Below are 12206 nucleotides of genomic sequence, written 5' to 3' on the forward strand. Positions count from 1 at the left end.
GGTGTGCAAAGGGGCAGCTGGCCCCGTGACTGTAGGCACACCCTTGTCCCCCTTGAGGCGCCTCAGCCTGTAATCTGCAGAACAAATTTCTCCACTCTAGTTAGTTGCTGAGGACCCAGAGCCACCACCTGTAACAAATAAAGAGGCAGTGACCCCTTGACTCCAATTTGTCGGTCTAAAATCAAAAGGAAGGCACCACACTGAGAGAGGGGGAAAGTCTGGGTCAGAGGGTATAAGGAAATAACTTGCAGAATGGGGACTGGAAGGGAGTCGTTCAGCCCATGCCTGGATCCGGCTTCATCACAGAGAGAAAAGTACTGTCTTTGGAATCCAGAAGACCTGCGTTCAAATGCCAGCTTCACAGCTCACCAACTTTATGAGCTTGCCACTGAGAAGGGCAGGCAGGATGCTTTCCTTCTAGAGTGCTGTGACCACGAGGTGCGTAACCCAGTCTCTGACAGCTGCTGCTGAGCAAGGGTACCACGGCAGTCACAGATTGTCAGGAGAAAGAAGACCTCAGTTTGAAGCTATGTGACCTCGTACGGTCATGTACCCTCTCTGACCAATTCCTCATTGGAACAGGGCTGCTGTGAATGCCTGTGCCCTCCTGGGGTACTTGCAAATAGCAAAGTGGAGCCCAAATGGCCAGTGCTGGCTAGATAATTAAACTTGCATAATTTTAGTGGCCAGTGTCTGCAGGCCAGGCTGCAGGCCTTAGAGGTAGGCTCCAATACTGACCTCTGAGCAGCCCCCCTGGGGAGGCAGTGCATATCATGCAAAGGTGGATACAGTCCAGCCTGTGTCCTAGGTGACACTACCGCCACCTGAATGCAGAGGAGAGGCCCCTGGACAGAAAGCTCCTTGGGGAGCTAGTGCTAACTGAGGAATCTGGGGAATGAGGTGAATGTTAAAAGGAAGCCCCGTGGTCTGGGAATGTGGCTTGGTTGGTAGAGTGCTTGCCTAGTGTGCATGAATCTGTAGCACGAATAATAAAAACCCAGAGACAGATACTGAGATTCAAGCTGAAGATCAGAAAAACAAAGCAGCCAATCACCAGAGAGATCTTTTACCTCTACCAATTCTTCAGACCTAAAGGGTGAGATCCACGAATCCTCAGACTCCACACTCCAGAGAGTTCCTGTCTCTTCCCTTTTGCATTCGTCTCTCTTCCCAGCCCTATTGCTCCTAGCCCCTGTCTCCATCTCCCTAGTACTGGGATAAAAGGTGTGTGACTCCCAAACACTGGAATTAAAGGTGTGAGCCACCACCACCTGGATCTGTTTCTGGCTTGTATAGCCTAGGGTAGCCTTGAACTCACAGATGTCCATCCGCCTCAGTCTCCGGAATCCTGGGATTAAAGGTGTGTGCCACCACTCCCTGACCTCTAGTGGCTTAGCTTTGCGTTCTGATCTTTGGGCAAGCTTTATTTATTAAAATACAAATGAATCCCTGGGTTTGATCCCGGTACCGTATAATACTGAACATGGCAGCACACATCTGTGAGTGTGGAGGCAGAAGGATTAGAAGTTCAAGGTCATCCTCAGCTAAATTTGAAGCCAGCCTTGGCCATGGTGAGACCCTGTCTAAAAAATTAAATTTTAAAAAGTGTTGTTATGAAGGACTGGAGAGTTGGCCTAACAGTTTGGAACACTTATTGCTTCTGCAGAGGACCCCGGTTTGACTCCCGGTACCCATATGGTGGCTCACAGCCATATACAACTCCAGTTCCAGGAGATCTGATGCACTCTTTCCGACCTCCAAGGGCACCAGGCATGGATGTAGAACACAGACACATAAGCTGTCAAAACACTTCTACATTAAAAAAAAAAAAAAAAATTTGGTCTGGAGAGATGGCTAAGTCGTTAAGAGCACTCCCTGCTCTTCTGAAGGTCCTGAGTTCAGTTCCCAGCAACCACATGGTGGCTCACAACCATTTGTAATGAGATCTGGCGCCCTCTTCTGGCTTGCAGGGATACATGCAGGCAGAATACCAAGAATACTGTATACATAATAAATAAATAGATTTTTAAAAAGAAGAACAGAAAATTTAAATGAAAATAAACTCTGTCTCCAGTTGCTTTTTAAAAAAATTTAAGGGACACCTTATACTTTGGAGGGAACAGAGAAAGTCAGCTCAGAAAATGCAGTTTTTACTGTACCACCTGGGGATGCTTCCAGGTTACTGCCGGCTGCTGATGGCCTGAGGCTGGGTTCTTTGCTCTTGTGGGGCAGGTGTGTGGTCCTGGCTTCTTCCTCTCTCCTGGGGTCCCTATCACCTCAGTAGGAGCTTTGCAAGCTTCTCTGTGTTCTGCTGCAGCATGGCCCTAGGACTGGATTCCCAAGAAGCAGTAGAGACCCAGTTTGTCTCCCAGGAAGCCTGTGGAGGGCAGGGAGGGAGAGGAGGGGAGGCCGAGAGATGCAGGGGAGCGCTGCCACAGAGGACTTCCTTCATGCTGGCTTTAGTCCCACAGCACTGCACCAAGTGCTCCTCCTGGGCCCCAGGATTGAGCATCCTTGACATCCTCCTCAGTCTGTCCCCAGACCTGTCCTATGTTGCCATCCTCAGATATCTGCCCTTGGGTGTTGCTGTGTTAGCACCCCGAGCCAGGGATGTCCAGCCTACTTCACTTCGCCCTTCACCTAGGAAGAAGAAATGTATCTTCCAGTCTCATGTACTAAAGAAGAGAGCCGTGGTCACAGTAATGTCCTGCTTGGCAGGTTGCTGTTCTTGAGACTCTAGGGCAGCCATTTTTAACCTTCTAACGCTGCGGTCTTTTTATACGGTTCCTTATGCTGTAGTGACCCTCAACCATAAAATTATTTTCGTTGCTACTTCATAATTGCATTTTTGATACTGTTGTGAATCTTAATAGAAATATCTGTGTTTTCCAGTGGCCTTAGGAAATCCCTGTGAAAGGGTTGTTTGAACCCCAAAGGGACCACAGACCCACCGGTTGAGAGCCACTCACTGCTGTAGGGACTCCATATTTCTCCGCCCTCCCCCCCATCTCTTTTTCTTTCACTGGGCCTCACTGTGTAGCCCTGGCTGAAGACCAGGTTGGCCTTCTGGAGTACTGGGGTTAAAGGTGTGTGCCACTGAGTCCAGCAGGGTGTGAGCTGCCATGTGGGTTCTGGGACCTGGATCCTCTGGAAGAGCAACAGGTGCTCTTAATGGTGGGCCAGCTCTCCAGCCCTAGGACTCCCGGTTTCTTATAAGACAAGCTCCAGAGCGATTATATCCAACTTCCCAGCACCTACCATGTCACTTTCCTCATCCCCCACCACTAGAGCCCAACACTTACCCCCTTGGGCAGAAGAACCTTGTATTCTTTCTGCCCCCCAGGCTCATCTCCCCACCTGTGCTCTTTCATAGTCCAGTGAGCCAAGGGACTTGTACTCACTGTTCATAGCCGGCAGCCTGAGTTCAATCCCTGAACCTGAAAAGGAATGGAGAGAACTGGCTCCACGGAGTTGTCCTGGGATCTCCACACCCACATGCACATACACAATTAAATTTTAACTAAAAATTAAAATAAGTAAAATAAAATTAAAAATAAAACCCTAAGCTCATTTGGCCCCCTTAGATGGAAAGACCCTTCTTGGCCGGTTATAAAATCATACTGAAAAGAGCTAAGAGACCAGACGAACTGGAAGGCACACATTTGGATGGCAGTGGTCTGCAAACATGGTTGCTGCTTGTCTTGATGTTTCTAAGCTGCAATTTAATTATTTACTTCTTTACATGATTACTCAGTGCTGCTCAAACCTACTTTACAGAGCTTCAGCAAAATCTCAGCCTGAGCCATGCCCCCAGTCCTGAAAATTTCTTCCTCCCTCTCCCTCCCCCTCCTCCCACCCCTTCTATAATTGAGGTACGTCATCACGTCCATGAGTCCTTGCGCCTGTCTTGTTTCCAATCTGCTGGTTCTCCTGCTCCACCATCTCTCAGGCACTGAGCTGGCAGGCGGGAACGACCACCGCACCTAGCTGGTTTGGGGTGTGCTTTGGCTGTTTTTTGAGACAATCTCACTTTGTAGCCCTGGCTGTCGTTGAACTTGCCACAATCCTCCTGCCTCTTGACCCTTGGTACCATCTCCTTTGCATGACTTCCAAGTGGAGCTTATTTCGTTACACCACCGCCAAGGACCAAGGCCAAGAATAAAGGCTAATAGCGTCGTGCTTTGTTGCCTGCAAAGGCCATTTGAAAGGCTTCCTTCAGGCTGTTGAGATGACTTAGTAGGTAAAAGATTGAAAAATCCACAGGGAGTGGAAACAACTGGCTGCCAAGAGTTGTCCTCTGACCTTCAAAGAGTGGCATGGCATGAACACACACACACACAATAACAATTAGTTAGAAGTTTCACCACTTGGATCCCCCACCCCCTACTGTGAAGCCCTGTGTTTTCCTTCTCACTAATGTATACAAGACTTGAGAGCCTGGGTCCCCAAAGGCTCTTATTTAAGTTAGTATATGAATGCAGGGCTGTTTGAAAATGTGTGCAAACTGTTCCAGAAAACATACAAAGAAAACCAAGGTCTGGGGTGTAGTTCAGCTGGTAGAGTGCTTGCCATGCAAGCACAAGGCGCTGAGTTTGATGCTCAGCACTGTGTAAACACGCCTGCGACGCCAGCACTTGGGATCTGGAGGAGCAGAGGTTCAAGGTCATTCTTAGCTAGAATCAAATTCAAGGCTAGCCTGGGCCACGTGAAACCCTGTCTCAAAAAAATAATTAAAAAAAAAAAAAAGGCTGGGCGATGGTGGCGCACGCCTTTAATCCCAGCACTCGGGAGGCAGAGGCAGGCGGATCTCTGTGAATTCGAGACCAGCCTGCTCTACAGAGCTAGTTCCAGGACAGGCTCCAAAGCCACAGAGAAACCCTGTCTCGAAAAACAAAACAAAACAAAAATTTAAATAAATAAATAAATAAAAATTAAAAAAAAAAAAGGAAATATAGCTGAGGGAAGAGTTTGACACGAATCTTGGGAATCCAGGTATAAGTCGGGGAGCTGGAGTGGCCCAAGGACTGGGAAGCGAGCCTGCTTCAGAGTAGGCATTGGCCTGCTTAGCTGGCAGCTTTGCATTGGTGAAAGCCAAGATAGTGCCGACAACAGGAAACAGGAAGCCAGCTGCCGGGCTAGGAGGGGCTTAGGAAGGGAGCTGGCACCTGGGCCAGGGCCTGTGGGCTGGCCAGTGCCCATGCAAGAGAGGAGGTGTGTGTGTGTGTGTGTGTGTGTGTGTGTGTCCCGGTAGGAAGAAAGGGCCATTTCCCTGTTCACCAGCTCCTGAAGACATTGCAGTCTGACAAGTGAGAGTGTGTAAGGCCGGTTCCTGCCTGGTCACAAGCCCAGACAGCTCTGCAGAGGTCTTTGTTCTTTGTGGATGGTTCCAACTGGGGCATCAGAGGGACAGTTTCTGCCTTGGCCCACCAGGCTGTGGAGTTGGGGTAGGAGGTAGGTGTGTGTGTGTGATAGAGAGAGACCGGTCCTGCAAACTTCTACACTGTTTGCTAGCTGCATGCCTATCAGTGGGGATTTATACCCACCAACTTCCTCCAGGGTTATTTTTGCTTGGAGGGAGCATTCTGAGGTCACTCCTGCTAAGAATAACCCGGCAAGGGCGGGAGGAGGAGTGGGTGGGAGCTGGCGCTGTGCTCAGCTGAGCTAGGCTGGTCTCCTTACTCCATAGCAGCCTCCGGCACAGCTAGGAGGGAATTGGTTCTAGAGGGCAGCACTGTAGGGCAGAAGGGCAGAAGCCAGGGGAAGCCAGGGAGCTGTGGGACCGAGCCTCGGCTGGCTGGGCAGGCTTACTCAGCTCCGATGGCTTCACAGAGTAGGTTGCTTCTCCAGTCTCAGAACCATTTGATTTTTCCCCAAAAGAATGCCCTTCTTGTCTCCAGACAGAACTGCTCTTTGAACTGACACTTAGTGGCTGATACCCCCTTGATTTTAGGCTCTCTTAGTCTGGGCTGCTGCTCCTGATGGTCAATCCGTCTATCCCAGCAGTGGCCTTCCAGGAGGCACGAGGAAGGCAGGCTGGAGGGGGCGTTGAGGTGCAGCTCCAGACATTTAACTCTTCCTTGAAGATTTGCCCTCCTGAACACTCAAGTGAACTGTGAGGGAGTCCAGCGTGGAGGGGCCTGGTCAGTGGTAGGAACCTTGAGGCCATAGAGCCAGGGAGGACTTGTTGGGACATGTGAAGCTTGCTTGGCCCTTAAAGGAGGGAGGGGAGCAGCCAAGGAAAAGTGGCAAGCCTTCCTGAGGCCTTGTGATCAGGGCAGCCCGGGAGTTGTATAGATTGAGAGGCAGACCCTCACCTACCAGCCTGTCTGTAGACTAAGCTTCCATTATAATGGTCTTACTTGGGCTGGAGAGATAGTGTGCAGGTGGCCTGAGGGATTTTACTCCTTATTTTTGAGACATGCTGTCCTGAAATTCACTGTGTGGACCAGGCTAGCCTCAAACTTGCAAAGATCTGCCTGTTTCTGCCTCCCAAGTGTAGGGATTGAAGATGTACACCACTATACCCAGATTTTTTATTTTTATTTTTGAGACAGGATCATATTGTGTATTTCAGACTTGTCTCCAACTGGCAATCCTCCTGCCTCGGCCTCTGAAGTGCTGGGTTTATAGGCATACACAATCACACCTGGTGTTTTTACTCTGTATTCTTTGAGAAATGGGGAGGGGACATGGGGCTAAGAAGCAAGTCCAGGACCTGGTGAGAATGTAGAAAACCATAGTACTGGCCCCTGATCAGATAGATGGAGGAGCAAAGGAGATGCCGCAGGCTCCAGCTACAGCATAATGGGGACAATGTCAGGAGGTTCCATAGGCTCCAGCAATGGCACAGTGGGGACAATGTCATGGCTGTTGTCAAAGACCAAAGCTTCTGAAATAATCAGTAGAAATTACTATAGATAGCTGATCTTAACTTTGGGGGTGTAGCTTAGTGGCAAAGCACTAACATGCTGGATTCCACACTGGCGTTGGAGGAAATAACAAACCCAGTGGGAGGATAGCTGATATTATATATTCATTGTTATTCCAATGAACTTGGAATAACAAATAAGAAGGCCCACCTCTCTTTGTGCCCCATCTTGACTCCTTCCTGGCGTCACACGTCTTAGGGTCACTTCCAATAAGCCTCTCACATGCTTTGGTCTCCATTGCTGTGTCCTCCCAGTGGTCCAGTCATGCCACCCTCTCTCCATCCATGCCACAGTGGCCAGCACGTGGACCCTAGGGAAGCCTTTGACACGTTTCCTTCCTCACCTGGACTGTTGTATGCATGTGATGTTTAACACTGACTGCCGCCAGGCGGTGGTGGCGCACGCCTTTAATCCCAGCACTCGGGAGGCAGAGGCAGGCAGATCTCTGTGAGTTCTAGGCCAGCCTGATCTACAGAATGAGTTCAGGACAGCCAGGACTATTACACAGAGAAACACTGTCTAAATAAAATAAAGAAAAAGTTTTGCTTTATGTTTATTTTTATGTATATGAGCATATGTACCTGGTGCCCTAGAGGTACCAGAAAAGGGCATTGGATCCCCTGGGACTGAAGTTATAGATTGTTGTGACCCACAATATGTGTTGGGGGAGGCTGCTCGTTTGTTCCAGCAGCTCAGACCTGGAAATAATCACACAGAAACTATATTATTTGCAATGCTGTTTGGCCAATAGCTTAAGCATATTGTTAGCTAGTTCTTATATCTTAAATTGTATCTTGCTGGGCGGTGGTGGCACACGCCTTTAATCCCAGCACTCGGGAGGCAGAGGCAGGTGGATCTCTATGAGTTCGAGGCCAGCCTGGTCTACAAGAGCTAGTTCCAGGACAGGAACCAAAAGCTACGGAGAAACCCTGTTTCGAAAATCAAAAAAAAAAAAAAAATTATATCTTAAATTAACCCATTTCTATTAATTTGTGTATTACCATGTGTCTGTGGTTTACCAGCAAGACTCCAGCACATCTGTCTTGTCTGTCTCCAGTGGCTGCTACATGGCTTCTCTCTGACTCTGCCTACTCTCTCTCTATATCCCTTTTAGCCTGCTTTTAACTCTGTTAAGCCATTGGCCGAAAGCAGCTTCTTTATTGACCAATGGCAATAAAACATTCATAGCATACATCACTTCCCACATCACATGTGGGTCTTGGGAACTAAACCCAAGTCCTCTGCAATAAGTGCTCTTAACTACTTTGCCATGTCTCCAGCCCCACCCCAAACCCTTTGCAGTTGTCTTCAAAGAGCTCAGCTAGGCCCTCATGTAGGTGGACTGGTATCCTGCTGGAACTCTATGTCACTGGGTTGGCCACTCACTGGACATGCCTGTCCTCATACCCCATTGCCATGGTTTGTGATAGCCTGGTAGGTTTTTCTTGGCTAAGTTCACACTAGGAAAGGTCTCTGGGGAAGAGGCAGAGCCAGGCAGAAGTCATAAGAACCTAGAGGGACTTGAGAGGTGGGCAGTAAACAGGCCTGGACCAGGGATTCTAGAATAACCCTCTTTGTTCACCAGCCCTCCTGGCCCTGTCCACACTGCTGGCCCTTTTAACTATTCCACTGGATAGAAGACAATTGGAGTTAGACACCTAGTTCTAAAGCCACGGCATGTGACTCTATTTATTCCAGAAAAGTTAAGTGAGGGAAGCTTGGGAACCTCTTAGGGAAGAGCATAGGGTAGGCCTCCCTGGCCCTCCTGCTACCATAGCTTCTTACAAACTGTCAACAGGAAAGGCTGCCAGGGAAAGGGCTGCAGAAAGGGTTGGGGTGGCAGTTATAGCCCAGTGCCACCGCTTCCCCAGGTAGAGCTGCCCTCTTACTCAGATATTCAACTGATTCCTGAACCTAGAATCAACCATGTTACGTCTGTGCTGATGGGCATGCAGGACTTGGTACAGAGTTAGGAAAGGCACTGAGTTGATAGTTTTGTTTCCATCTCTCCTTGCATCCATGGGACTCAGCCACCACTGAGGAGTTGGCCAGTGGCTGCTCCGTGTTGCTGGGGTGGACCTCTGTCTGTGCATATGTAACTGGCAGGGTTCCTGGATGGGCCAGCACTGCCAAGGCCTTAAAGACACAGCAGCAGGCCCTAAGAGTGCAGAAGGGGGTCTCAGTGGATGGAAGAGAAAGGGGCTAGGGAGAAAAGGGAAGGGAACTGCCTCCCCTCCCCCTCCCTACCTGGATGAGCCTCCTGTCCCCCTTCCCTTTCCCTACCTGGATGAGCACCGTAGGCGCTTGGGCTCCATTTCTCCAATATCTTTGCCCTCTCCTCTTGTAAGCCTGGTTTGGTGTAGTAATATGAGCAGCAGGGCTGCGTCCCCGGCACCCAGCCGCCCACATGGCTAGCTTATGCCCCGAAATAATTACACGGAAATTGTATTCTTTTAAACATTGCTTGGCCCATTAGCTCCAGCCTCTTATTGGCTAGCTCTTACATTTTGATCTAACCCATTTCTAATATTCTGTGTAGCACCACGAGCTGGCTTACCAGGAAAGATCTTAACCTGTGTCAGTCTGGAGTGGGAGAATCATGGCGACTCCCTGACTCAGCTTCTTTCTCCCAGCATTCTGTTCTATTTACTCCACCCACCTAAGGGTTGGCCTATCAAATGGGCCTAGGCAGTTTCTTTATTAATTAACCAATGAAAGCAACAGATTAATACAAGACCCACCTCCATCAGTTTGGGGCTTTTATATGTAAACATAGTTATAACAAAGAATTTTTATAAACTATATCCCCCATGGGGAGTGTGACATTTCACTCCTCACCTGGGGCAGGCAAGTCAGAGTTACCCTGTAGCAGAGTTAGCTAGAGAGAAAGGATGGGTGGCACAGGGCTCCAAACTGGCTGGAGCGGCCAGGCCCCTGCAGGAGGCACCTTGCTTGACCCTTGGTTCCTCCTTGAGCTGGAGGCTGCCATTCTCTTGGCTGTAAGGGAGGCTTGGCCAGAGAGGCAGCTGCCCTTCAGATGCCCCCTCCTTGATTCTTCCCAGGAGCTTTGCTGAGGGGCATGAGGGGTATGTGTGAGCCGAGGCCAGCCTTGGGGTCGTCTTCCTCAGACAAGCTAGGACTCCATATATTGCCTCAGGATCCTTGGGATAATTAAGTTTATTGATTTTTATAGGTGAATGGATGCCAAGCCCTGTGCTGGGTGCTAGGAAGCTGGGTAGAGAGAAAGGAAAAGATAAATAAGGCGTAGTCCAGCAGGGAGACATACAGTAAACAAGCCATTAGGCCGGCATGGTGAGCTCGGTAATGAGAGAGTGGGATCTCTGTAAACAGGGTGGCCTGCCATGGGGTGGAGGAGGGAAAGGCATAGTAGACTCCACTGGTCCCCAGGGCGAGGCTGGCCCCGCAGCTGTGCACATCTGTCTCCTGTGTGGTGAGGGCTATGGGAACTGCATATAGCCTAAGGGCTTCAAGATCACAGATCCTATCCCAAGACCTCCTGCAGCATCTGAGCTCTTCCTTAGAAGATGGGAAGTAGGACAATGGGCAAAGGGAGCTCCTGCTTCAGGGGTGCAGAATTTCTGTGTGGGATGATGGTGATGGTCCAGCACATGAATGTAGCTGATGTATACCTAAAAGTGGCTAAAACGACAAGTTTCGTATATACCTTATTATAGATTGGGGGGGGAGTTATTTCATTTATTTTTATTTTTGAAACAGGGTCTCCCTACATAGTCCAGATCTGGCCTTAAACTTGTAGCAATCCTCAAGTGTCCATTTCCCAAGTGCTGGGATTACACAAAAGGATCACCACAGCCCCAGCTACCACAGAATTTTTTTGTCAGTTTTTTTTTTTAATGTATTCTTGCGACCAGATGTGGCTGATAGTAGGTATGTAGCAGCATCCTTGACCTGCATCCACTAGCTGCCAGCATATGTGATATATGGTGACATGTGACACCAACAGATCTCCAGCCACGTTGCCAGATGCCCTGAGGGGTAGCACTAGTGTTTCCCTAGCCAGGAACTACTGGCGAACTCTGCTCAGAATGGGTTACCCGGAGCAGAGGCTGAAGGGGTGTTGGATAGGGAGGAAGCGTGTGTGTGTGTGTGTGTGTGTGTGTGTGTTGCGGGGGGGGTAATTGTCTTGAGACAGGGATAGGGTCCTGTCTGGCACGAGAACAAAGGCCAGCAAACTCAGAACTTCTAGAGGTGAATGCCACAATGGACTCTACCTGTCCCCAGGGCGAGGTTGGCCCCCCCCCCCCCCCCCCGCAGCTGTCCACGACTGCCACCTATGTGGTGAGGGCTGTTGAAGCTATGCATAGGCTGTGGGCAGGGCTTACGGGCCCAGAATGGGGCATGCTGGGTAGAGGGGGTAGACAATGGCAAAAGGGCTGGGTTTGACTGAACTCTGGGATCTTAGTGTCACAGTTTCCAGAGCTTCAGAGCACCCTCCGCCCCATTTCTCCAGAGGAGATGTTGCCTCTCAGATGCTGGCCCACAGCTATGGTCAGTGCCTCCTAAGGTGGCCAGCAGTGTCTAGTGTCTGTTTCAGGGCTGCGCTGTCTCCTTCAGAGGCACTGTCAGAACTAAAGCAAACAGAAACAGCTGGTGTGACACTTGCATCTGACATGGCAGCGGGGGCCAGAGCTCCCTCTGGGCTCATGAGCAATGTGTTTGCCCTTTTAACATAGTCTTTGCCATTAATGAAGCAATCGGGAATATTTATGGAGCACCGTTGGGGTCTTGCTCTGTGTCCAGCTGGCTCAAACCAAGTCCCTGTGTCCAACTGGCTCAAAGTCCCGGTGTCCCAAGAGTCCAGGAGCTGATCCGGACAGGGGAGGGAAGGGAACTCAGGCCAGAAAGCAGGCCCTTTTTGTGAGCCCCTGGCTCCTCCCCAGGAACTGGAAAGATACTTCTGTCCATCGACTACAGACCTGACTCCTTCCTCTGGGCAGTTCCTGTAGGTGTATTTCCTCTGCCCAGTTACCCAGGTCCCAAGAAGCTTTGGGAGGGGCCCTGCCTAGCCCTGGGTGCTGGAGGGTAAGGAGAAGCAGGAGTTTCCTGTGGTCTAGGAGTCCTGAGTTTACTTGAGCCCAGGTCAGTGCCTGACTCATCGCTTATCAGAACCAGAAAAAGGAAAGAAGTGGTGGTCTGGGGATGTAGCTCAGTGGGTAGAGGTGGTGCCTAGCATACCCGAAACCCTGGGTCTCACCCTGAGCATTGTATAAACTAAGCATGGGGCTGGGCGGTAGT

The 12206-nt window shown here is 49.9% G+C and overlaps 1 protein-coding gene across 4 annotated transcripts in view; it reads left to right on the plus strand.

Moving 5' to 3' along the window:
* Dnmt3a (DNA methyltransferase 3 alpha) overlaps positions 1 to 12206 on the plus strand; it is a 111970-nt gene that overhangs the window by 43817 nt on the left and 55947 nt on the right. The gene's annotated exons all lie outside the window — the stretch shown is intronic.

This window comes from Chionomys nivalis, chromosome 1 (genome assembly GCF_950005125.1).
Source record: "Chionomys nivalis chromosome 1, mChiNiv1.1, whole genome shotgun sequence".
Lineage (NCBI taxonomy): Eukaryota > Metazoa > Chordata > Mammalia > Rodentia > Cricetidae > Chionomys > Chionomys nivalis.